The 25,328-nt window shown below is 42.4% G+C and overlaps 1 protein-coding gene across 1 annotated transcript in view; it reads right to left on the minus strand.

Annotated features, from left to right (window-relative positions):
- RAPGEF5 (Rap guanine nucleotide exchange factor 5) overlaps positions 1-25,050 on the minus strand; it is a 274,179-nt gene extending 249,129 nt beyond the window's left edge. The window contains exon 1 of the mRNA XM_021063441.1: positions 24,908-25,050. The gene's annotated coding sequence lies outside the window, so the exon portion shown is untranslated. The remainder of the gene's footprint in view (positions 1-24,907) is intronic.

Genomic DNA, 25,328 nt, shown 5'->3' on the forward strand with positions numbered 1-25,328 from the left:
GGAAAATGCATTATCCCTAGGGTGGTGGGAGGCTATAAATGGACTCCAGATGGTGCCATGTTCAGATCAGCAAGGAAGGAAGATGATTTTAGCACCAGCATGTAGAGTGCTTTAAAACAGGGAAACACTGAAAACTGGTTAGCCAGCAAAGCAGGTTACCGAGTCCCAGGCATGAAGGATTAACATGGTAATCCATAAAATCATGTTAATGCAAACTTCTGTGTTTTCCTTGCACCCCCAGCATCAGTGCATCCTGTGCACAGAATTTCCATGCTCATTAAACAACATTCTGTTTATAAAGCTGTTTTCAAACTTTAAAGCACTACACAGAGAGCACTGCTTTTCTGTAGGAGGGAAAGGCAAGCAGCAGATGAAATGATGCCTTGGAGAAAGCAGACCTGGGCTAGGATGGCAGAAGGGAGTGGGAAAGGAAACGGGGTGTCAAAGATTCTGCCCAACCAGAAGACAGAGACCTTTCACACTGTGTTTCTTCCCGTTTGTGAATGTGAAGCATTTGTAGCATTGACCCCAGCCAAGTACAGAGTAAGCCATGAGAAAATCTGTCTTAGAGCTTTCTGGCAACACTGTATGAATTTTTTAAAATGATTTTTATTGTTTCCATTATAGCTGGTTTACAGTGTTCTGTCAGTTTTCCACTGTACAGTAAAGTGACCCAGTCACACATCCATATATCCATTCTTTTTCTCACATTATCCTCCATCATGCTCCAACTAGATATAGTTGCCAGTGCTATACAGCAGGATCTCATTGCTTATCCATTCCAAAGGCAATTGTTTGCATCTGTCAACCCCAAATTCCCAGTCCATCTCACTTCCTCCCCCTCCCCCTCCCCCTCCCCCTTGGCAACCACAAGGCTGTTCTCCAAGTCCATGATTTGAAATTGGCATTTGAAGATCTTGGTAAGAAGATAGAGATGCAGGGGTAGGGAACACTCAGAGCAGGAAGATCTCCTAAGTTCTTAAATACAAAGAAGGTCTCAGCACGCAAAGAACACAAAGTTGTTGTTTTCCTATGTCTTGAATATACAAAAGGGAAATTGGATTCATTTGATACAGAGTTAAGATTGAAGACGGAAACCACAGGGAAAAAGTTTCTTCTCAAAAGAAATAAAGGCTTTTGGAGTTCCTGTCGTGGCTCAGTGGAAATGAACCTGACTAGCATCCATGAGGATGTGGGTTCGATCCCTGGCCTTGCTCAGTGGGTTAAGGATCTGGCATTGCCCTGAGCTGTGGGGCAGGTCGAAGATGTGGCTCGGATGTGGAGTGGCTGTAGCTGTGGTTATGGTGTAGGCCGGCGGCTACAGTTCTGATTCAACCCCTAGCCAAGGAATTTCCATATGCTGTGGGTGTGGCCCTAAAAAGACAATAAATAAACAAAAAAACAAACAAACAAACTAAAGGCTTTTCTACTCACTTAGGTTCCATTTTGAACCTGAAATAGTCCTTACCCTTGCAAAATGGGGGGCTTACATCAGGCTTCATGGAATTTTGTTTTATCAGAAGCGTGATTGGGTTCAATGACCTGTAATGTTCCATCCAACCCAAAGATTCAGTATTTTCACTGGCCCTGGTGACTACAGAAGTGGTTGTATAGCACAGCAATTTCCCCAAGTGTGGCCTGGGGGACCTCTGGGGATCCTCAAGACCCTTTCAGAGGTTCCTTAAGGTCAAAACTGTTTTCTCAATAATACAAAAAATGTTATTTGTCTTTTTGGTTCTCGTTTTCTCATGAGGACACACTAGTATTTTTCAGAGGCTGCTGACATGTGATACTGCAAGAGGCGGAATGCAGGAACAGATAAGACACTCCAGCGGCCTCTACTAGGCCAGACACGAAGGACATTAACAAAAATATAAACAATAGCATTCTTTTCACTAAATTACGTTTTGTTTTGTAAAACAGTTATTCTTCACAGAACATATAATCAGTTTATTATTAAATGAATCACTAATATTTAAAAATATTTGCTCTTCTAAATTTTATTTTTCCCACTGTTCTAAGTACTTTAATTTTTTTTTAATTTATATTGGAGTATAGTTGATTTAGAATGTTGCATTAGTTTCAGGTGTACAGCAAAGTGATTCGGTTATTAAATGTGAGGATAGTAAGTATTCATAGACACAACCCACAGAAAAAAAGCTCGTTGAAGTCCTCAATAATTTAAAAGTATAGGAGTTCTTGTCGTGGCGCAGCAGAAACAAATGCGACTAGGAATCATGAGGTTGCGGGTTCGATCCCTGGCTTTGCTCAGTGGGTTAAGGGTCTGGCGTTGCCGTGAGCTGTGGTGTAGATTGCAGATGAGGCTCGGATCCTGTGTTGCTGTGGCTGTGGCGCAGGCCGGTAGCTGCAGCTCCGACTGGACCCCTTGCCTGGGAACCTCCATATGCCTCCAGTGCGGCCCTAAAAAGGAAGAAAACAAAACAAAACAAAACAAAACAAAAAAACTTTACCAGTATAAAGAGGTCCTAAAACCAGGAAACTTGAGAACTACTTTGGAGGGGATGGTCAGAAAAAGAAAAAAATTACCTCTGATAATAAGAAAGCAGGCAGGTGAGAAGAGGCTCAAAAAACTTTCTGCTTTGCCCACTTTCCAGTACCTTTGCTGAATTAATGCCACTTTTATCCTGATTCATAACTACTGAATTCTACAAAAGTGGCTACTTGGGGGACCTGGGTGGTGTAATGGATGGACCTATACTTTGGAATCAGAGGGGTCTGAGTTCAAATCCTGATTTTTCTACCTTCTAGTTATGTGGGTTTAAATTACTTGCCCTTGGAGTTCCCGCTGTGGCAGAGTGAGGCAAGAATCTGACTGCAATTGCTCGGGTCACTGTGGAGGTGATGGTTTAATCCTCAGCCCAGTGCAGTGGGTTAAAGGATTGAGCATTGCTGCATCTGCTGCCTAGGTTGTAGCTGTGGCTCGGATTCAATCCCTGACCTGGGAACCTTCATATGCTGTGGGCTCGGTCATTAAAAAAAAAAAAAAAAAAAAAAAAACAACTTGAGTTTCCATGATCTGTTCTATGTAATATTTATACTACTGGGTGGTTGAGAAGATCAGACAAGATCTATGCGCAGAATCTAATTCAATGAGGTACCTCTTAAATTATAGTTCTCTGTGCGGCTGGAGCTGCCATTCATCAAACCCTAGTGAAAGGCCCAAGGAAGCTGCATAACCGGGTGAACAAATGATGGTCTAGATATGATTTTCACTGACTTTTCCCACATTATCCCCTCTCTAGGCAAATTCCAAATCTTTAGACAGGTTATTCCTCAACTTTCTCCACTGCCAACCACTAAAAAACCACTTCCTCATCCTTCCTACTCTAAGTACAGTTGGGAAGGAGTAAAATAAGCATTGAACATGGAGTCAAAAAACCCAGGTCATGTTCCACAATTATTGATTTATGAGCTCTCTGATCTTCACCAAGCACTTCACCTCTTGGAACCTCTTTCCTCATCTATAAAACAGGGATAATAAAAACTAGTCCTCCGTAGGGTGGCTATAAAGGCTAAAGTAAATAATACTGATGAAAACACCTAGCAAACGGTAAAATATATATGTGTTGTTGTTACTAATAAATCTCTTCTATTCCATGTGCAAGACTGGTCTAACCTAAAAAAATCCCACAGTGAATGCTTAAAACTATCTCTGCATGAACACACACATACACACTTGCAAGTACGCACTGGAGAGTAACATGAAATTTGCACATATTTTTACAAGTGCAAAAACTTTCTGCATGTGTTCTGGGAACCCTCCCCTGGCCCCTGCAAACTCCTTTTTCTGCTCCAAGCCCCAATAAAGAGCAACACCATGACATATCAATCTTTATTTCTCAGTAAACCTACTTAAAAGAGGTTATGCTGACAAGAGTAGCAATGAAAAACTTTCTTAGGAAATTCAAATGTGACATTCATCTGATTCCCTCCCTGTGACCTGGTCCCTTAGGAGGGAAAGATGCTTGAAGGGGTGGTAATTCATAAGTGCTATGAGCAGAGCTGACTAAATCTTTAATCTGCAGGTGCTCTTTTAGGTCTATTGATTTAGAAGGAGGAAAAGCTGTCGTCATAAAGTTTCGGTTCATTCCTGATGAAATGTCAAAACCCACATTGTGGAGACTGCGAGAATCTGACTCCCTTCTTCAGTCAATTCAGGACGAGCCAGTTTTGGTCACGGTCCATTGGGTTGCATGCATCTTTGTTATTCTTGGCTCCTCCTTGGCTGTGAACTTTCAGAGGACTGATGTCACTCCTTCTGAATATTGTGTAAATTCTCCATCACTTACAGTGTTGGTCTCTGCCTGGTGGGCCTGATGGAACTGCAGTTTTATGATTCCAGATCAAAACTGATATGGTTTCACTTTTCAAGGATGTCGATTCAAAACATGCTCTCAGAAACCATTCATAATGGTAACAACAGAATTTCATATTTATTTACAAGGGAGACCCAGAGATGCAATAGACCTTAATAGTTGTAAAGTCTGCATAGTTTTTCTCAAGGTGTACGGACCAGATGCTCTTTAGAGCTCTAGTTATGGCAGAGACATTAGAAGAGAAGATGAAATGAAGTCAAGAGTCCAGGAAATCATAGGAAAGACTCAGAAGCATCATGTGTTTTCTCTTCATAACTAATTTCTTATGACTTTTCCTTGTAGTTTCCAAGCCAGGAATCCTAAATGAGCCTCACTGTCGTATGGTGGTCTCTCGGGCCTGATGGGCTAAACTCAGATCCTCTCACTGCCTTTTACAGTCCTAAGAAGCTGAACAGGCCACATCTTTGGCCTCTGTTCCCTTATCTGCACAATGAGGATAATCATAGGAACTGCCTCATTGAATTACGGTGGAGAATACATGAGACACAAAGTATGAAGTACCTAATGATGTAGGCACAGAGAAGGCATGTTAGACAGTATCTTTATTACTCTTTTCAATCTGGGGTCCATAGATTTTTAGAAGGGGTGGCAACATCCCAATATCACATGGAAAATGTCTGTACAGCGTTGCCGTCATGACTCAGCAGTTAATATTAACCTGACTAATAGCCATGAGGCCATGGGTTCGATCTCTGGCCTTGCTCAGTGGGTTAAGGATCTGACGTTGCTGAGGGCTGTGGCTGTGTCGCAGGCCGGCAACTGCAGCTCTGATTCTACCCCTAGCCTGGGAACCTCCATATGCTATGGGTGCAGCCCTGAAAAGACAAAAAAAAAAGAAATAAAAATGTGCATTTTTCTGATGAAAGAGACACAGGCCTCATCAGATTTTCCAAATACATAATCTAATAACAAAAGCTTCTAAGGCCCATGGCACTTGGGCTGAACCTAACTTCATAAATGTGACTGACTATGTATAGAAAAACCAAGATGAAGACAAACGTAAGCTACCCCTTTTATACTGCGGTGGTCATGTGAATTCTGCTATGATTTAAAAGGTTGCTCCTCCCCTTACAGATGTCCTACAGACAGATGTCCCTCCAGTGCCCTGCCCCTACCATGCAGGACCACCATCAGATGTAAACCTGAAAATGAACAGATATATTGCATGCTGATGTTTGGGAGATGGACTGGTATTGACTGGCAAAGAGGTTTTTACAAGGTTTGAAGGCAGTCTGGGAAGGGGCAGAACAAGTGGAAATCTGACAATTCTGTTGATGCTCAAATCCTGAAAATAGCCCAAAGGAGAAATGACAGTCATCACAGAATCAGGTATGACAGGGAAAATGCTAGAGAAGACGATACCAAAGAAAGCACTTGCAGGAGGCTACTTTACTTCCTGATTCAATTTTGCATTTGTCTTTCTAAAGGCACATAAGATCCCCCATAAGAAGAAAAAGACAGATAGGTTGACAGAATTTTGTGGCTGTTTTCTGGAGCATGTACTAGAGAATTTAAGATTCTTCACTGTTACTATTGGGTATGTATTTAGAAAAATGTTCTGCCGTGACAACAGGTAATCCTCATAAAATTTCAATCTCTAACAAGAGGGCAGAAATGTTGCTTTTCTAGCATTTTCTGCCTTTTAGTTTGCATATTAATAACCCTGAATAGCTACTTAGGTGTTCTAAATAACTAAATCGGCCTTGCTCAAAAACTACTTCATAGTTTTTTAAAAATTTGATTAGAGTATAATTGACTTTCAATGTTGTGTTAGTTTCAGGTGTACAGCAAAATGATTCAGCTATACATGTATCCATTCCTTCTCAGATTCTTTTTACATATAGGTTATTAGAGAATATTGAGTAGATTTCCCTGTGCTCTGCAGTAGGTCCTTGTTAGTTATCTATTTATACATAGTAGTGAAAACTACTTTATTGTTGTTGGTGAAAAAATGATTCTGTCTTTTCTCTGGACAATTTGGACAACTTCCTGGAATGGGCTTTAGCTTTGGTTCATATTAGTCATCCCTGGAATCAAACTAGAGATGATGCTGATTTTTGCCTTAAGAAGCATATCAACATGTGATGTTCTTTTTTCTTTCTAGTTTCATTGTAGGTGATGCCCAGGAATCAAACCATCAGTATTTATAGAACATCAGTCCTGGACTGAGCACCGTATGAGCCACAGATGCGGATAGTAGCCTTTATTCCCTCAAGGACTCAGAAAATAGTTGGGAGAGTTGAAACAAGCACATTTGAAAAAAGAGAAAACTTCTCAATAGTCACTAAACCCTACTGTGTCCGGGTGGTGAGATGGAAAGATGAATAAGTGAGGGTTCATGCCCCCTGTAGCAGTGGACTTCTTAGGAACTGCTTTTGGAGGAAGAGCTTATAAGACTTGCAGAACTTCAAGGGAAGAGGAGAACCAATGAGAACTGGCAGAGTTAAGGGAGACATCATGGCTAAGGGACGTTTTGAAGGATGTGAAGGATTTAGACAGGCAATGGGAAGAAAGAAAATCATGGAAGTGGAAATGACCAGCATTGCATGGCACTTGATGCTGGGGGCTATGCAAAAGCTGCACAACGATATTCACCGGCCCTGGAAATGACCATGGCTCAGTCAGAGTAAGTGGAAAAAGCAGGACATGTTGAGTGATGGAAAACAGGTGTATGCTGGTCTATATGGGTCAGGCTTAGATTGTTGAGGGCCTCAAAAGCCAGGCAGAGGATGTTGGGAGGTGCATGACTACTCCTAAGAGCACAGTATGTTTCTTAGTTGGGGGCAGAGGGGATGTGGTGGAAGCGTGTTGGAGGATAGTTAGCCAAGAAAGAGGAGGCAGAGTTGCCTGGAATATCTAGAACAAGGAGGCAGGCTTGGAGGTATCACAGTGACACGTGGTTGACGTAATGACAACTGAGGTGACTAAATAAGCAGGAATGGAGAGGAGAGGAAGAATGGAACATATGGAAGCAAAACCCAACAAGATGATGGTGTGGGAAATGGAAGATGAAAAAGGCTTCAGGCAAGGATGATAACCTGCTTTTGCTGAGCTGCCTAACACAGTTTGGTGCTCAATGCTTTTGTCTAGGATAATGAGATAATGTTGATTTTTCAGCCTAATAAACCTACTTGCCATTATTAAAACAGAAGAAAGACAGAAAATATTTTTATATTTCAGGAAACAAATTCTGGGAAGGCAAATGAGGGAATTTGTGCTTTGCAATTCAGCTCCAGCTCCATTTGCATCAGGGCCAAACTAATACCCCAACAGGTTGCTAAGAGAAATTATCTTACAAAACATGTTTGAGCTAAAGACGGGATTAAGGCCCTTGTCATTTGCAGAATGACCTACTTTAAAGGAATTCCATTTAGATGTAATGGGTGGACTTTCAGGAGTTAGTTGATTTACCCAGAGCCTATATGAAATCTTTCCTCCATATAATATTTTACTCAATTCACAGGGGAGGCTTTTCTAAGTAATTAGATGGAAAATAATAGAGCACCATACACTTTATTATTTCCTTTTTACCAGTAAATGAGCAGAAGGTAAATAAATTGGCTAAGACACATGGAGTGAGTCAGCCACCAGTCTTCAAAACTGTGGTCCTGGCCTTTAGCCCTGTGCTGAAGACCACATAGCAACGAAGGTGATTAAATACGATGGTGGACCTTGAACGTTTCATATAAATCCTTTAAGTCAGCAATACTTCTGAGGATTAATGCACTCACAGAAAAAGATTCACAAAAGATGCAACAGAAGAAATAGCTTCTGTGACAGAACCTTTTCTATTTGGGGCAAAGAAAAGGGATCCTGTCAGCAAAACAGCTGCAGAGTTTACATGCTTAGTCAGGTGAGGCCTTGCTGACAGTCTCCCTAGAGTCTTGTCCCAGAGCCATCCTCATTCCAGAACTGCAGGTCTGACTTTAAATAGCTTGCAGGGAATTAAGGGAGGCTAGAAGCCTGCAAGTTATTTAATATGGAAGGTCTTTAGCACTGTTCTGAGGAGTCACTCAGCCCCTGATTGGCTCCCCATTACCCTGAGAGTAAAGAGAACAGACTTAGGGTCCGTGGTCCTATGCAGAACTGTTATTGCACCCACAGGGCAGCTTGCTTGTTCCTAAGAAGTCTACAAAAAGAAAAAAAAAAAAAAAAAAGGAGTTCCCGTCGTGGCGCAGTGGTTAACGAATCCGACTAGGAACCATGAGGTTGCGGGTTCACTCCCTGCCCTTGCTCAGTGGGTTAACAATCCGGCGTTGCCGTGAGCTGTGGTGTAGGTTGCAGACTCGGCTCGGATCCCGCGTTGCTGTGGCTCTGGTGTAGGCCAGTGGCTACGGCTCCGATTCAACCCCTAGCCTGGGAACCTCCATATGCTGCGGGAGCGGCCCAAAGAAATAGCAAAAAGACAAAAAAAAAAAAAAAGTCTGTTTCTACCACAGTCTCTTGGACTCCTATGCAGAAGCAACTCCACTTCCACTCCCCCATGGGCCAAGAAAACGTCACAGCAGTTATTACCGCATCCCCATCAGGAAATATTTGGCTCAGGCACAAGGCAACCTACTACAACCATACTACACTGATGCACACCCACCTACCCAACCTGGAGATGTGATGAAAGAGCACAGGCTAAACAAAGCCAATAAACATTGAAGGGATTTAGCTTTGAGGTTTATGGAAGAGAAAATGGAGAGGGTTGACCTGAGGCAAAGGAGCTCCATAACGCAGGACTGTGAGCACCCCACCCTGTAAGGAAAGGCTCCGGGGTTCACCAGCTGATGGACTACTTACCATTTTACCATGGAAAGAACTCAGTGCAGTGTGTCTTCTTGTTAAATTAGAAACCACAGCGACATCTTTAAATATGGATGTTTCATCATGTACCCAGAGGTAGCCAGAAAGCAGGTTGCCCTAGCTCTGGTTCCCCCCATATAACACTCTGAAATAGGAATTCTACAGCAAGTAGTTTACTTGGAAGATGCTTCTAGAAACAGCAGTGGAAGGATGGAGAACTACAGGGAGAGGAAGGGAGCCAAGGAAAGGTGCCTTATCCCAAAACAGTAAGGAAGTTTCATCCTGCTGGAGAACTCTGGAAGCCAATGCAGAGTTATCAGAGTTACCCTACTGGAGGGTGAGGTAGCTGGGGTGTTTATATTCTAGTTCCAGAGTTCCCATTGTGGCACAGCAGAAACAAATCTGACTAGGAACCATTAGGTTGTGGGTTCTATCCCTGGCCTTACTCAGTGGGTTAAGGATTTGGCAGTGCTGTGAGCTGTGGTGTAGGCTGGCAGCTGTATCTCCGATTTGACCCCTAGCCTGGGAACCTCCATATGCTGTGAGTACATCTCTAAAAAAAAAGCTAATCTAGTTCCCAGCTGTCATTGGGCATCAATTCTCTAGCACTTCCAGTCTGCCAAGCACTGACAGAGTCGGTTTCAGGGGCCAGAAAAAAATTTTCACACGCAGAGATGCAATGCTGGCAATTTAACGCCTGGCTCGTGTGCACCACAGCGATGAGGCCCGAAGACATGTAGGCAGGCTGTGGACAGGATCTGCCATACAAATTTTGTCTTCCTCAGAAAATATCCCAAATATTAGTGCAAGAGACAGAGTTTTTAGGTAAACCTGCTCTTTCTCCCAAAATACATTTGTCTCCCATTTCCTTCAAGCAGATGCCATCTCCTATTTTCTGGAGTGACATTCCTGAAAAGAGGCAAAGGTCCAAAGGAAGAAACATGTATTAGTTTGCAAGGGCAGCCTAACAAAGTATCACAGACTGAGGAGCTTGTACAACAAAAATTCATCATCTCACAGTTTTGGAGGCTGAAAGTCCAAGATCCAGGTGTAAGCAAGATTGGCTTCTCCTGAGGCCTCTCTCCTTGGCTTGTAGGCAGCTGTCTTCTTCCTGCGTCTTTGGATGGTCCTTTCTCTGTGCATGCACGTCCCTGGTGTCCCTTTGTGTGTTCTTCAAATAACCTTAACTACTTTTTTAAAGCCCCTATCTATTTAAAAATTTTTTTTTCCTTTTTTTTTTTTTTTTTTTTTTTTTTTTTAGGGCCACACCGTGGCCTATGGAGGTTCCCAGCCTAGGGGTCAAACCAGAGCTGCAGCTGCCAGCCTACAGGGCATCTGAGCTGTGTCTGTGACCTACACCACAGCTCATGGCAAGGTGGAATCCCTAACCCACTGAGCAAGGCCAGGGATGGAACCTGTATCCTCATGGATACTAGTTGGATGCGTTTCCACTGAGCCACCACGGGAACTCCCAAAGCTCTATCTTTAACCACAAATCTCTTTTGGAAGTGCTAGGGCTGGGCCTCAACATGGGAATTTCAGGGAGAAGAGGGTGGAAATTCAGCCCATGACAGAGTAATTAGCACATTCACCATTTAGATTTGTGAAATTTCTCTTGAGAAGGAAAGTAGTGTTTAGCAGGTTCAAGCAAACAATTACTGTTGACAAGAAACAAATCTGTAGAACTCTGTTGTCTTAATTTGGGAGAGAACTTTTATGAGTTCCTCGGGCTCTTGGCCCATGGTCTGCAGACCACCTGTAAAGAGACCGCCCTGCTATTGAGTAAATCCTATAGCTCTACCATGTTCAGTCCTGAGTGGTACCCATGAAAGTCGTGACAAGAAGACCCCATCTCTACTGAAAAATTCCTTTGCATCAAGGGCTGTGCTAAGCACTCCATACCTATTAAATGATTCCTGTAGTTTTGGTAATTAATCCCATTTAACAGACCAGAAAACAGGTTTAAAGAAGCAAAGTAATTGTATTTGTAGTTTCTTTTTTTTTTCCCCCCCCCGGTCTTTTTTAGGGCCTCATCCGTGGCGTGTGGAGGTTCCCAGGCTAGGGGTCCAATCAGAGCTACAGCTGCCAGCCTACATCACAGCTCATGGAGACACCGGATCCTTAACCCACTGAGCGAGGCCAGGGATGGAACCCGAATCCTCATGGATGCTAGTTGGATTCGTTAACCACTGAGCCGTGACGGGAACTCCTGTACTACCATGTTTATATTCAGTAAACACTTGAAAGGTAAACCTATTAAGCACTGAGATCAGGCTTAAGGGAAGATAGGAAGAGTGAGGTCATTAGTAAGACTTAGACTCATCCCAAGAGGCTGATGATATCACTAGGAGAGAGGAGAAATGTACCAGGTAAAGCAGGATAGAAAACAACCCACCATGGTTCAAAGCCTCTTGAGAACTCAGACCAAGGGGACATTGATCCCAGCAGAGAGGATGCAGGAAGTCTTGAAGGTGCTGTAGGCACTTGAGCTAAAACAATGCGGTTTGGGACATGGAACTAGGCAGGTTGACCCACTCTTTCTCTATTCTTCAACAGCACATGCTTATAAAGTTGAGCTGAGGATTCCAGCACAGCCGGTAGGAGCACTTCCATACAGAAGGTCACAATCTGAGAGCAAATGCATTGCAACGGGGATAGAGCATGTTCAGCCAGCACAGTGGAGGCAGGAGACAGCAGCATGTGGGCTCAGCACGAGCTGCAGGTGTAGGCTGTTGGCAGGGAGAGTACCTTTGTAAAATTAGGTGCCAACATTCAACGATTGGGAGATTTCTCTCTAACTCCAGCTATTGTGGCCACTCTGGACAAATTAAAAGACCAGGTACCCTGGCCTGCACAGCTGCTTGATGTGAGTAGCAGTTTCTCATTGGCTAGACAGTGCTGTACCGTTTGTTCCAGCCCCATCACTTCCTGTTGTCTTGCACTCACTGACCTCACTTCTTTAAAGTTGCCTGCCAGGACCCTGGAGCAGCTGGGATGATATCACTTGGCTGAATGTCATGGTGATTCAGGGGATTTAAAGAGTCAACAGGATCTGTGCTTCAGTCTTGGCTCTGCTATTTTAATACCTGTTACCTCAGTTTCCTCATCTGTTAAGTGGGCATAATTGTGAACGCAAATCTATAGCATCCACTTACTACGTATCCACTTAATATGGAATCTGCTTAGCATAGCATCTAACCCATAGAAAACTTTAGAGGTCAGTTCTTATTATTGTTACTGTTGTTCTAGTTTTATCAGCGTGGGAGTTTGTCTTGGGATAATTTCCTCCATTGGAGAAAAATGCTAAGGGAGCCAAGGCCTTTGGTTTGGAGCATAGGGAGGGCAGTTATTTCTAGATTGTTCCAAAAGCAGTTCTGCAACCCTGGCTCAGCCTGGCAATCTCACACATATGTCATTGTCCCAAAAGGCACCAGGAAAATAGTGTAGAAAAACACTCCATTGACAAAGGGGTTAGTGGCATCTCTTTCACAGACCAGGTACAAAGATTTCTCTTAAAAAATGAAAAAACACCTCCAATCTCTATTGTACGAAGGATTTATGCTAAATTCAAATAAACAAAACTCTAAGAGATGAGGCTGTAGACATAGAAATGCCCCTTCATGATAACACATTACCTAAGATTTAAGAGCAGGAAAAATAAATTAATAGATTTACATACATGAATTCTATATATATTCATAAGTATTCCTCAGCTAATAATAACCTGAGTTAACATTCCCTGAGCAGACAGGGACTGATTGCAGGAGAAAAGGAGGAGGGTGGTAAGGTGTGGGCTGCCAGATTAATCCATGAGGCATTTTAGTGTGTACTGAGGAAATCCCACACGGGATGTTGGAGACTGGTCTCCCCTGAGAAACTGCATCACTGCAGAGTGGCCAGACTCAGGACAGTAGCTCTTCTCTTCCTTCCCCTGCAATAGCATGGAGGTTGGAACCAGGGCCAGAGTCCCTGAGTTCAAGCTCCACCCCTGAACAAGTCACTTAATCAATCCAACCTTTGTTTCCCCATGTAAAAGAGGAATTCAGTGAATTCTTCTTACCTGGGGTTGTGAGATTAAAATGCACATACAGGAAGAGAGTTCCCTTCGTGGCTCAGTGGTTAACAAATCTGACTAGCATCCATGAGGACCCAGGTTCAATCCCTGGCCTCCCTCAGTGGATTAAGGATCTGGCATTGCTGTGAGCTGTGGTGTAGGTCACAGAAGTGGCTCGGATCTGGCATTGCTGTGGCTGTGGTGCAGGCCAGCAGCTACAGCTCTGATTCGCCCCCCTAGCCCAGGAACTTCCATATGCCGCAGGTGTATATGCAACAAGGCTTAGCACAGTGCCTGACATGGAGTAAATACTCAATAAAGCTGTATTACTATTTTTTTTCCCTTTTCAGGCCTGAACCTGTGGCATACAGAAGTTCCCAGGCTAGGGGTTGAATCAGAGCTCTAGCTTCCGGCCTACCCCACAGCCACAGCGACACGGACTCCAAGCCATGTCTGTGACCTACACCGCAGCTCATGGCTATGCCAGATCCTTAACCCACTGAGCAACGCCAGGATTGAACCCACATCCTCATGGATACGAGTTGGATTCGTTTCCACTGTGCCACAATGGGAAGCCCCTGTATTACTGTTATTAATTAAAGGTCAGTCTCTGGACCCTTTAAACAAAATGCCCAGAATGCTCAGCAGAAATAGAAAGAACTTTGTGTCTCTCTGGCTCTCTCCTGAGTTCACTGTCAGCTTGTGCCTGCAGAGGAGAAGGCACACTTGCTTTTCCTCCTCCAGGGAAATAGAGATTTGTGAAGGTGGCTACGTAGGTGGTCGGCGTGGTGGGTTAAGCTACAGAAGTGCTGCAAAAAAGAGGTGGAGATGCAGAACTGAGAAAACAACAGCAAGGTTGACTCTGGGCAGAGAGAGGGCAAAGACAGAGGACATTCAGCAGGTATGAGTCTTTCCCTTTATTTCAATCCAACGCCGAGGATTTAAACGTAGTTGTTAATAGGCACCAAGGCCTCATGTGGGTGAGCTAAGATGAATATTTTTTGCATCGTTTTGAATTATTGAGGTAGGAAAGCGTAGGGTTGGATTCATATTTCCAAATTTCACCTAAGAGTGAAATTTCAAAGCAGGTACGGTTAACCATACTGAGGGCAATTTCTCAAAGAAATTAACAAAATGTACTTCCTTTGTGAATAAGTTTCAATTTTTCAAAATTCTGCATTTATAACCAGGCATGAAAATAACAGGTCCATGGGGTCTTTGACTATTAATCCCGCCCCCCCTCGAGGTTGCTTGGGGAACTCCCCTGTCCTAGTCAGGAGGTAGGGACCCTGGAGTGAAATCCTGATGGACCCCAACTGAAGAGGACACTTAGTTAATGATTCTTCACACCTCCTTCTTGACCTGTGGGCCCCTGGGAAATTCTGCTGGTGAATTTCAGGTCTGACACTAATTTATACAGGCTTTAAAAAGGTCCTTTTCTGCCTTACAGCCTCTTCTCGGAGGAGTAAAGCATGGGAGCTGTAGCAAGAAAGAAGAGACTTGAGTGAAGGGCAGAGGAGGGGCGCCTGGGGAAATTGAACTTGGAACAAACGGATCGTCGTGGATAAGCGCGCTGTTACAGGACAGAATTAAGATGTCAGCTGCATCAGGGCACAGGCTGTCTTTCCAGTGCCAGGGGGAGCTGGTCCTCTGCTGGGAAACAGCCAGGGACTCAGTAACGAGAGATTGGCTGAAATGCTTGCCCGACAAACAAGACAGGGAGGGGGACAGGTGCCTTGAGAGATGATAATTAGCAACGAGGGGCCAGTGGACTAGGGTAGAGGTGAAAGGCAGTCCAGCCACATGACTTTATTTACCTGTTCCTGCTGACCTCTGCAAAGTATCATACGGATGATCATTGTCTTTGACTTTATAGTGCTTGACTGGCCTATTCGTGCAGACATGATCATTTTGAAGGCTTTTTGCTTTTATTCCTTTTTTTTTTTTTTAAGTTCCCTTCATATGAGCTACAGGCATAGGTTTAGCTATTGCCTAGAAAGCCTCCTGTCTGGGGTGGGGCTTCTTGGAGGGAATATCCTGAAAGCTTAAGGCAAGATGTTTGAGAAAGGTGGAGAGGGAGAGCTTGACATCGTTCTGCTGGGAGACGCCAAATGTAAATTCCGGCCACATGCTACAAACTCCGAAAAAGCTCATGAGCATTTGCAGTTGCTTATGAAACGTGCTCTTGACTTGATCAAATGACAAAGGATGTGAGCCCTGCCCATGGGTTATTTATTCCAGCAGTGAACACTCAGAGTGTCTGAGATTCTATTATCATGTGAGCCCCTGTGGACCTCAGGTTCTTTTTTTCTGCATTTAAATGAGCCTGGCGCCTTTGTATCTGTCCCGATAGGTCATATTTTTGAATGACAGAATCATCTTAGAGGCTCTGCTCTGGGCTGTCCGTAAGGGGTGGGGGAGCACGCCAATTAAGGAGGTCTGGCTCCAGCACCAAGGGTCGGCCGGCTACAGCCCATGGGCCATGTGCAGCCTGCCTCTTGATTTTTAAACAATGTTTTACCAGATAACAGCCCTGCCATTTATTATGGATTCTCTATGACTGCTTTCGAGCTATAGCAACCAAGCTGAGTTGTTGCGAGACTGGCCTACATGGTCTAGAGTATTTTCTAGATGGTCCTCTATAGACAAAAGTTGCTGACCCCTGCCCTGTGGCAGGGCCTCTTCTGCCAACATCACTGGAATGCCTGGCAGAGGGCAGGATGGAGGAGGAAGCATGACCTAAGTAGGTTCCTTGTGCCCTCCCTATGCCCAGCGATGTCCCTTTCTCTCTTTCCTCACTCTTAACATAGGAATATTTGACTCTCAGGTTCACAGAAGTGAGGGAATTATACCCTTTTATTTATTTATTTATTTATTTTTTATTTTTGTCTTTTAGGGGCTGCACCCATGGCATATGGAGGTTCCCAGGCCTACACCACAGCCACAGCAATGACAGATCCAAGCTGCATTTGCAACCTACACTAGAGCTCACAGCAACAACGGATCTTTAACCCACTGAGTGAGGTCAGGGATCGAACCTGCATCCTCATGGATACTAGTCAGGTTCATTAACCACTGAGCAATGACGGGAACTCCTGAATTATACTCTTCAATCCACAGCCCAGCATCCTGGGTCCATGCAAGGTCCATGGGTGGTTTGACTTTATTTCACTAAACCCTGTATGAGTTCTTCAAAATACTTGTGACATATTAGTTCCCCAGAGAAGATACAATTTTCTAAAAAGAACTTGCCACACATAAAATACAATAGGGGGCCTACTTCTGGGCATCTATATGGACAAAACTATAATTCAAAAAGCAACATGCACCCCTGTGTTCATAGCAGCATTATTCACAATAGCCAAGACATAAAAACAACCTAAATGTCCATTGACAGAGGAATGGATAAAAAAAGATGTGGTACACACACACACACACACACACACACACACGAGAATACTACTCAGCCATAAAAAGAACAAAATAATGCCATTTGCAGCAACATGGATGCAACTAGAGATTCTGCTATTAAGTGAAGTAGGTCAGAAAACGAAAGACAAATATCATACGATATCACTTACATGTGAGCCTAAAATATGATACAAATGTACGTATTTACGAGACAGAAACAGACTCACAGACATAGAGAACAGACTTAGGGTGGCCAAGGGGGAGGGGGAGGGAGCAGGATGGACTGGGAGTTTGGGATTTGTATATCAACCTATTACATTTAGAATGGATAAGCAATGAGTCCTACTGTATAGCACAGGGAACTATAGCCAGTCTCCTTGGACAGACCATGATGGAAAGGAATATAAAAAAGAATGTATCTATACACACACACACGTGTGTAACTGAGTCACTTTGCTATACAGCAGAAATTGGCACAACATTGTAAATCAACTATAATAAAAAGTATGGCACAAATGAACCTATTTACAAAATAAAAACAGTCTCATAGACATAGAGAACAGACTTGTGGTTGCCAAGGGGGAGGGAGGAAGGAGGGGGATGGACTGGGAGTTTGGGTTTAGCAGATGCAAACTATTACATTTAGAATGGATAAGCAATGAAGTCCTGCTGTATAGCACAGGGAACTACATCCAATCTCTTGGGATAGACCGTGATGGAAAAGAATATAAGAGACAACAGAGTTTACATAATTCAATAGGAGTGTTGAAGTTCTTTACCTACGCTGGGGTCAAACTTAGTCCTGAGGCCATATTTCTGATAAGCATTCCACATATTCTGTACTGACCACACCCACACCCTACAAGCTCATCTGTGGCCAACCAGACATGGTCTGTGCTGGGTCCTGATCAAAAATCCAAGGTTTCGGGTTTTGCAGAGGATAGAAACTCAGGCGGGCTTACCCTGAAAGAGGCAAGAAAGAGCCAGAACAGTGTTAGTCCCCAACAGCTGCTGGATCAGCTTCACTAACACAACTGTGAGATAAACCTAAAAGGACCATAGTTCTCTCTTCCATTCCCAGGTCTTATGCTTGGTTGATATGTTCGGTTCATAAGCCTTCCTGACTCTTAGGCTCCCCAATGTCTTGGAAGTTGGACAGTGTGCTGAACAGGGAATTCTGGCCATTTGCCAATAAATGGTGTTTGATCCATGATTTTGTGTTAAACTCAAAGGAAGAGTATTCAACTTTGACCAATCATTATTTGCACGCAATATTGTAAATAGTTTCCTGGCCAAAGCTTTTAATCTCAACTATCATGAAAATACGTATTTTTCATGTTACTTTTTATATTGTTAGGAAAAAAAGAACTGTGTCTTTTCACATTTGATACTTTTCTTTTTTCTTTTTTTTAAATTCTTTTTAGGGCCACACCCACATCATGTGGAGGTTCCCAGGCTAGGAGTCAAATTGGAGCTGTAGCCTCTGGCCTACACCACAGCCATGGCAACACAGAATTTGAGCCACACCTGCGACCTACCACAGCTCACAGCAATGCTGGATCCTTAACCCACTGAACGAGGCCAGGGATTGAACCTGCATCCTCATGGATGCTAGTCAGATTCATTTCCATTAAGCCACGATGGGAACTCCTGATACTTTTCTAAAACAAGTATAGGCAAGATATAATAGACTATTGATCTGCATGTACATTTATAGTAATATTTGAATTGTAATGATGTTAATGTTATCAGACTCCTAATAGAGATCCAGAGAGCTTTTGTGGAGCACTTAATGCACCATTCAAATTACTACTCTTTGCTCCTGTGAGAATTAACATATATCTCTTCTATCGAAGGAAGCCTTGGTTACTCCATAATGTTCCTACTGTGTCTGAGACACCCTCATCCACCCACCTTTTTCCCTCTTTCAGTAACAATTTGTTTCAAATTAGCTAACTGAGAAGAACGTGCCTCCTGACGTGACCAATGGGAAGTGGACAGATGTACCACTTGCGTTAGGGATAAATAGGGGGTTCTTCCTTTTTTGTAGGTTTCTTCCTTTTTGAGCACTTGTGCCCTTCCGCAGAAGTAGAGTCTTGTAGCGATCTCCCTGTGTTCATGTGTCTTACTTTCCGACACTGATGATCTGAGCCAGGGTCACTTTTCCCCAACACTTCCCACACCACCCCCAAATGTTAGGGCAATCCTAATTTATATTTAGGGCAGACTATCAATACCATTGAGAGGGGACCGTGATGAATTGAAAAGGGGGCTGATTTGCTGCAGGATATGATGACGTGATCTTTTTTATTGGCCCAGAGGCTGGGATGGTGGCAATGGACAGTAGCCCAGGGCTTCAGCATGGCCACAACTTCTAAAGTGCCCCTATGGTGTCCAGACCAATGCTGATGGCAATTCTGTTCCTTAAAGAAGGGCTCTTGACAGTCCATAATTCATCGCTTCTGTGCCTAATCAATACCACCTTCAACTCAATTTCCTCAATTTGCAACTTGGAATGGAGGACCTGTAGTTCATCTTATGGCTGATTTTTTTTTTTTTATCTGAACAATATCCCCCTGCCAGAAAGCATGCACACACAAAATCAAGCTTGTCAGAGTAAGATAACTTAGGCTACCTCTCTGCCTTTCTGTCTCTTTATGCATCTGAATCCTACCCACACACATCTCAGCAATGCAGACAGACAAGCAATCTTTCCAATTTGCAATTAACAAAGGTTAAAAGAACCTTGCTGAAATTTAATCTAGGAAGAGCTATACTTCTAGTTTGTAGCTAAAGAGGTTGTACACTTATTAAATTGAAGTGCCTAACAGGATTAAAGCAAAAACTTCCATGAAGGGAAACATCTAGGATGCATCAGTGAAGAAAGCATGAAACAAAACAAAGGTCACTTAAAAAAAAACTTTTTTAGGATAAATAGTCACAAGAGTGAAGATTTTCACACAGGAGATGACTATTCATATAATCCTAATTAGGTATCTTTTTAGAAAACAACTTTGAACAAGAGACCACTTCACTGTCACTGCAGAATCCAAGCACTTGGTAAAGAGGGCAGCGGTCAGCCACGGGTTCTTTCTGTCCAGAAGCTGTTCTGCTAATAAATCTTCCTCCCCTTTCCTGCCTCCATCCCCAGCACATGTTCCAGGGTTTAGTCAACTTCTTCGAGCTGCCTTAACCATGTATCTTCTGCTATTTGTCATCTCCCCACCCACATTCAAAAGTCATGAAATGTCAACTGTCACTTTTTTTTTTTTTAGAAAACCAAAGGAATTATAACTTCATGTCAGCCAGGCCTAATAAACTTTTTGAGAACTTAGATGATAGGCACAAGGGATATCCCCAATAGCATTTTCCTAGGGGAAAAAAACTATACACCGAACATGCTGAAATTTCTTAAGCTGAAAGACACAGAGACTTCATAACTAACTCAAAGTAATTTTTATTTAAAAAATGAAGTCTAATTTATGAGTCATAACTTTCATCAATATAGAAGTTTATTATTTTTCCACATTTGCTTTTTAAAATGTACTTACTGGAGTTCCTGTCTTGGCTCAGTAGTAATGAATCTAACTAGTATCCAAGGGGACACAGGTTCAATCCCCAGCCTTGCTCAGTGGGTTGAGGATCCAGTTGCTGTCAACTGTGGTGTAGGTCACAGACACAGCTCGGATCTGGCATTAATATGGCTGTGGTGTAGACCGTTGGCTACAGCTCAGATCCAACCCCTAGCCTGGGAACTTCCATGTGCTATGGGTGCAGCCCTAAAAAGACAAAATAATAATAATAATAATAAATTTAAAAATAAAACATGCTTACTGATTTCATTCATATCTACACTTTAACAAAGCAAATAAGAAACCAATTTACTTCACCATACCTTAAGCTTTCAGATTGAGAATTGCAGAGTCTCTTAAAAATCTCAAGACTGTTATGTTCAAAAGGATTGGTCTAGATTGAGAGGCAACATGAGAAACAAAACATTTCTTTGTGCCCATTGACACTGTTTTGGATATAAGCCACCAGGCTGTTGGATCATCCTCCTCTCTCCCTCCCATTCTGCCTTGTCTCCACCCAGAACCCTTTGTTTTTTTTTGTTTTTTGTTTTTTTGTTTTTTTTTTGTCATTACCGAACTCTGGCAGAGAAACAAAATATATGTCTGAAATTCACAAGCAATGAATGGTTAATATAATGCTTGGAGTTGGGTATGGGGTTTCCTTAGCATTGACTGTCATGAGGAAACTGCCATTTCTCTGACTCTGATTTAACCTCAACCTGTAAGGACGGCTAGCCAGTAACCTCTATCTGGCTCCCAGCTAATCCTAACTGAGCCCAAAGGTCAGAAGAACCCAGACTGAGTTTATGAGAATATCTTCTCTTCATATTTCTTACTCAGATTATTTACCAGTGGATATGGTTAGAAAGCAGCTCTACATTAAAATACTGTAGAACATTCCTTTAGAAATCAACATATTAATATTAACATACTAATATCTAAATAGTAAATTATCTTCAAAGATGCTAGAATATAAGCTTCTAGAGGGGCAGAGTTTCTTATTTGTTTGTTCACCAACATATCCCAAGAGACCAGAATAGTGTTTGTATATGTTAAGAGCTGAATAAATATTCATTGATCAAATGAATGAAGTTAGAAGATAAGTTTCAGCTAAGTGTATTTAGGAGTCTATTTTGGGGAAGTGGGAATAATGAGGCAGTTAGAATCAACTGTGAAAAGAGATAACATTGACTCCAAATAGAGATCACTCTTTGAGAGGGTTTGCTTTTCAAAAGGGTTACACTTTCCTTTTAAATGTAACTAACTCACAGAAATCCTGGCTGACCAAGGAGACATTAGAGAAACAAAAGCAGAACCATTTTAATCTGCATGTCTGAATTTTTCTAATTCTAAAATTCACCTAACAGTTATCTTTTCCTGTGCAAAAACTTTACTTGCAGAAAATAAATTTAGTGAACACTGTATTTCCAACTTTGAGTTTTTCTTCAAAAACTTTTTCTTACAAACTATTATTAGCAACTACAACTTGTATATGTGAAAAACTAGCAACCAAAGGCTTTTTTTCTGCTTTATTTTTGTTTTTCCGTGGTGCTTAGCCTTGGTTATTGTGAGGCCCAGGCTCTACTATTTGATATCTAAGAACCACTATAGAGACACCCCTGCATTTCCATGACAACCAGCAACCCAGGGATATACCCCCACTCAGCCACTGGAAAACTGTGCTCTTTGAAAAGTCAGGATGTATCTCAATTTCACCATCTGTAAAATGAGTTTAAATCCATCATCTGCCTATGTGAGCTGAAATAGTCATGATATGAAAATCTTTAAAAAAGTTATAAGGTAGGAGTTCCCACTACAGCACAGTGTCTGACTGCATTGGCTTGGGCGGCTGCAGAGGTGTGAGTTTGATTCCCTGCCTGGTGCAGTGGGTTAAAGGATTTGATGCTGCCCTAGCTACAGCGCAGTTGCAGCCGTGGCTCAGATTCAATTCCTGAGCAAGGAACTTCCATAAGCCATGGGTACGAGCATAAAAATATTTTTTTAAAATAAATTATAAAGCAAACAGGAATTGCAAGCAAAAAATGCATGATATAGTTGGACCTATATATTGGTGCAATACTTTCATTCCTGCCCTCAACACAACTGAGAGAACAGATTATTCTGATGATGTATTTTGGAAAATTCTTGCATATAATCGCCTGCCTTCTGCAGCTCTGATGGAACCCATCAAGAAGGCAGTTTGGTTCAATATCGGTCTGCCAATTAGTAATTACTCCCCAAATAAGCTAATCTCTCTAGGCTCCAATTTCTCCACCTGCAATTTGGGAATAAGGAACAGAATTGCTCTAAAGTAAGGGAAAATAGTGTGGAGTGATTTTTAAGAGGAATAATAACAGCGTATTATTTGCATACTTGTTTTTTGCAGATCTGAGATTCATACTCAGGTCTTCTAATTTCAGATATAGTACCCCCCTTTTTTAATTCCAGACTTACATTTATCCTTATTCTTAAGTAAACTCGATGTCTATCTCATGTGTATGGAGAAAATATCTGTGATATTTTGGCATAGTAAATAGCATGTCTTATTAAAAATATCCTCAAGACCTCACCCTTGAGACAAGTTGTAATTGAAGAGACCATATACAGATTTCTTTCTTTTCTTTCTTTTTCTTTCTTTCTTTCTTTCTTTTTTCTTTTTTTGCTTCTTAGGGATGCAACCATGGCATATGGAAATTCCCAGACTAGGGGTCAAATTGGAGCTGTAGCCACTGGCCTATGCTACACCAATTTGGGATCCAAGCTGCATCTGCAACCAACACCACAGCTCACGGCAATGCTAGATCCTTAACTCACTGAGCAAGGCCAGGGATCGAACCTGCATCCTTATGGATGCTAGTCAGATTCATTTCCACTGAGCCATGACAGCCTCCAGGAGGACTTCTGATACAATACGCATCGGCTTCCCAGGATGCAGGGTAGGATGGGGTAACAAGGAGATGATATGTGGAAAGATAAATGGGAAAAACCATTCTGATATAGGGCTGCGTCCTTGGCATATGGGGGTTCCTAGGCTAGGGGTCTAATCGGAGCTGCAGCTGCCAGCCTACACCACAGCAAAGCGGGATTTGAGCCACATCTGTGACCTACCCCCACAGCTCATGGCAACACTAGATCCTTAACCCACTGAGCAAGGCCAGGGATGGAAACCACAACCTCATGGTTACTAGTCGGATTCGTTTCCACTGCACCACAATGGGAACTCCCCCATTATGATATTTTAATGACTACTTTATATCCATCACAAAGTCTAGGATGAAGCTGGGCTCATGGTAGATCATAAATGCTTATAAAACTTGACATTTCTTTTTGCCTGGTGTCTTAGTGAAAAAGTTGAGATTAAGCTTGTGAACTACCTAAATTTACCTATAGCTTCAAATAGTTAATATGAATAACCAGTCATAGACCCACCCCTGCCATGAGAGACAATTGTTTTGCCTTTCCAGCTGGCACAAAGGCCACAACATCAACCCTTCCTCTCACGGTTAGTGCACAGGGCCAATAAATGGATAACTGTTGAAGCTGGGAGCTGGGTGCATACTCTCTCTACTTTTGTGTATATTTGAAATTTTCTCTAATAAAACATTAATTAAAATAAAAATAACAGCCACCACCACTGACCATGTGAGGGAAGGGACCACCCATGGTCTTAAATACCCATCTGGTTCTTGCATTGGGTAATTAACTTGGAATTTATGGGTAACTGTTATTGGATTTGTCTTTTTAACTTATACAATTAATTCTGCAAAGACTAATGCTTAAGGCATTTTTTTATGTTTATGATCTATAAACATAAATTATATTATAGGTCATTTTATATGGTGATTTTAAGTTGTGCCACTTATTTGGTGAGTGCACAAAATAACATTGAGATAGCATTTAAAGACCTCCTATAATTACACTGAAACATCTTTCCCAGAGTTACTGAAATCCGTGGCAAATTTTGCTTCCAGATACATAAAGTACTAGAAAAGTAGCCAAAAAAGAGACATGGACTCAACACGCTGCCAAAAATAATAATAGAACTTTAAATGTTAAACAGTTTTTTAAAAAGCTCTTCTCTGGAATGAAACGAATTTACTCAAGTTGTTTTTCCTTCCATCCTCCTGCTTCTCGTTATAGATGTGCCTTTCCACGACTTCCTGGTGGGCCTCGTGCTACTGAGTCAGCTGGCTGCAGCTGTCTCATATGGGTATGTGGGGCTGGTGGCAAGTGAGATGGAGAGTGGAATGGACACTGAGCACTTTAGGAGATTTTAAATAGGAAAAATATTGAGGAGCACTGAGTTGCCATCAAGACGGCAAGTCTCTCGCCCTTCCTCTCTCCATAGGCACCATGAAATGTACTTGATGATTGAGGCCAGAATTGACCTATTTGTGAGAACAGACTTGGGGGCGCCAAGGGGGAAGGATCTGGGCGAAGGATGGAGTGGGAAGCTGGAGGTAGGAGATGTGAGCTGTGAAACATGGAGGGGATAATCAACAAAGCCTTGATGCATAGAACAGAGAACTGTATTCAATAGCCTATGATAAACCATCATGGAAAAGAATATTTAAAAAAGAGTGGACATATGTGTATGACAATCATTTTGCTGTGCAGCAGAATTGACAGAACACTGTAAATCAACAATACTTCAATAAAAAAATAAACTTTTAAAAGCTGACCTATTTGCTTTGCTTCTTCAGTGAAAAAAGAAGATCCAGGATTGTCCTCTGGTTGGCATCATACTCTTCGAAGCACAAGTTATTTCCTGTTGCAAAGGCTTTGCAGGCCACGTGATGGGGAAGGGCAAGAGTCATTTTTCCATCATCACTGCGAAGAGTATCAGGACATTTCATTCCAAACCATCCCCCTAAGTCTGCTTGCCCCTCTTCACATGCTTAAAGAAAGACCATGAAAGGAGCCAAGACATAGCAATGGATGGAGTGATCTCTCAGGTCCAACCGGTTCAGCCTGGATCCTTGTGATCCTCCCCCAGTGTGGGCCACTCAGGGCTTTCCTTTAGGGACATGTTCTGAGGTCAAGCCCAGATTTCAATCATTTCCCGTAATTTTAGGAGGAGATATTTAATGTCACAATTTCTAA

Source organism: Sus scrofa, chromosome 9, assembly GCF_000003025.6.
Source record: "Sus scrofa isolate TJ Tabasco breed Duroc chromosome 9, Sscrofa11.1, whole genome shotgun sequence".
Taxonomy (NCBI): Eukaryota; Metazoa; Chordata; class Mammalia; order Artiodactyla; family Suidae; genus Sus; species Sus scrofa.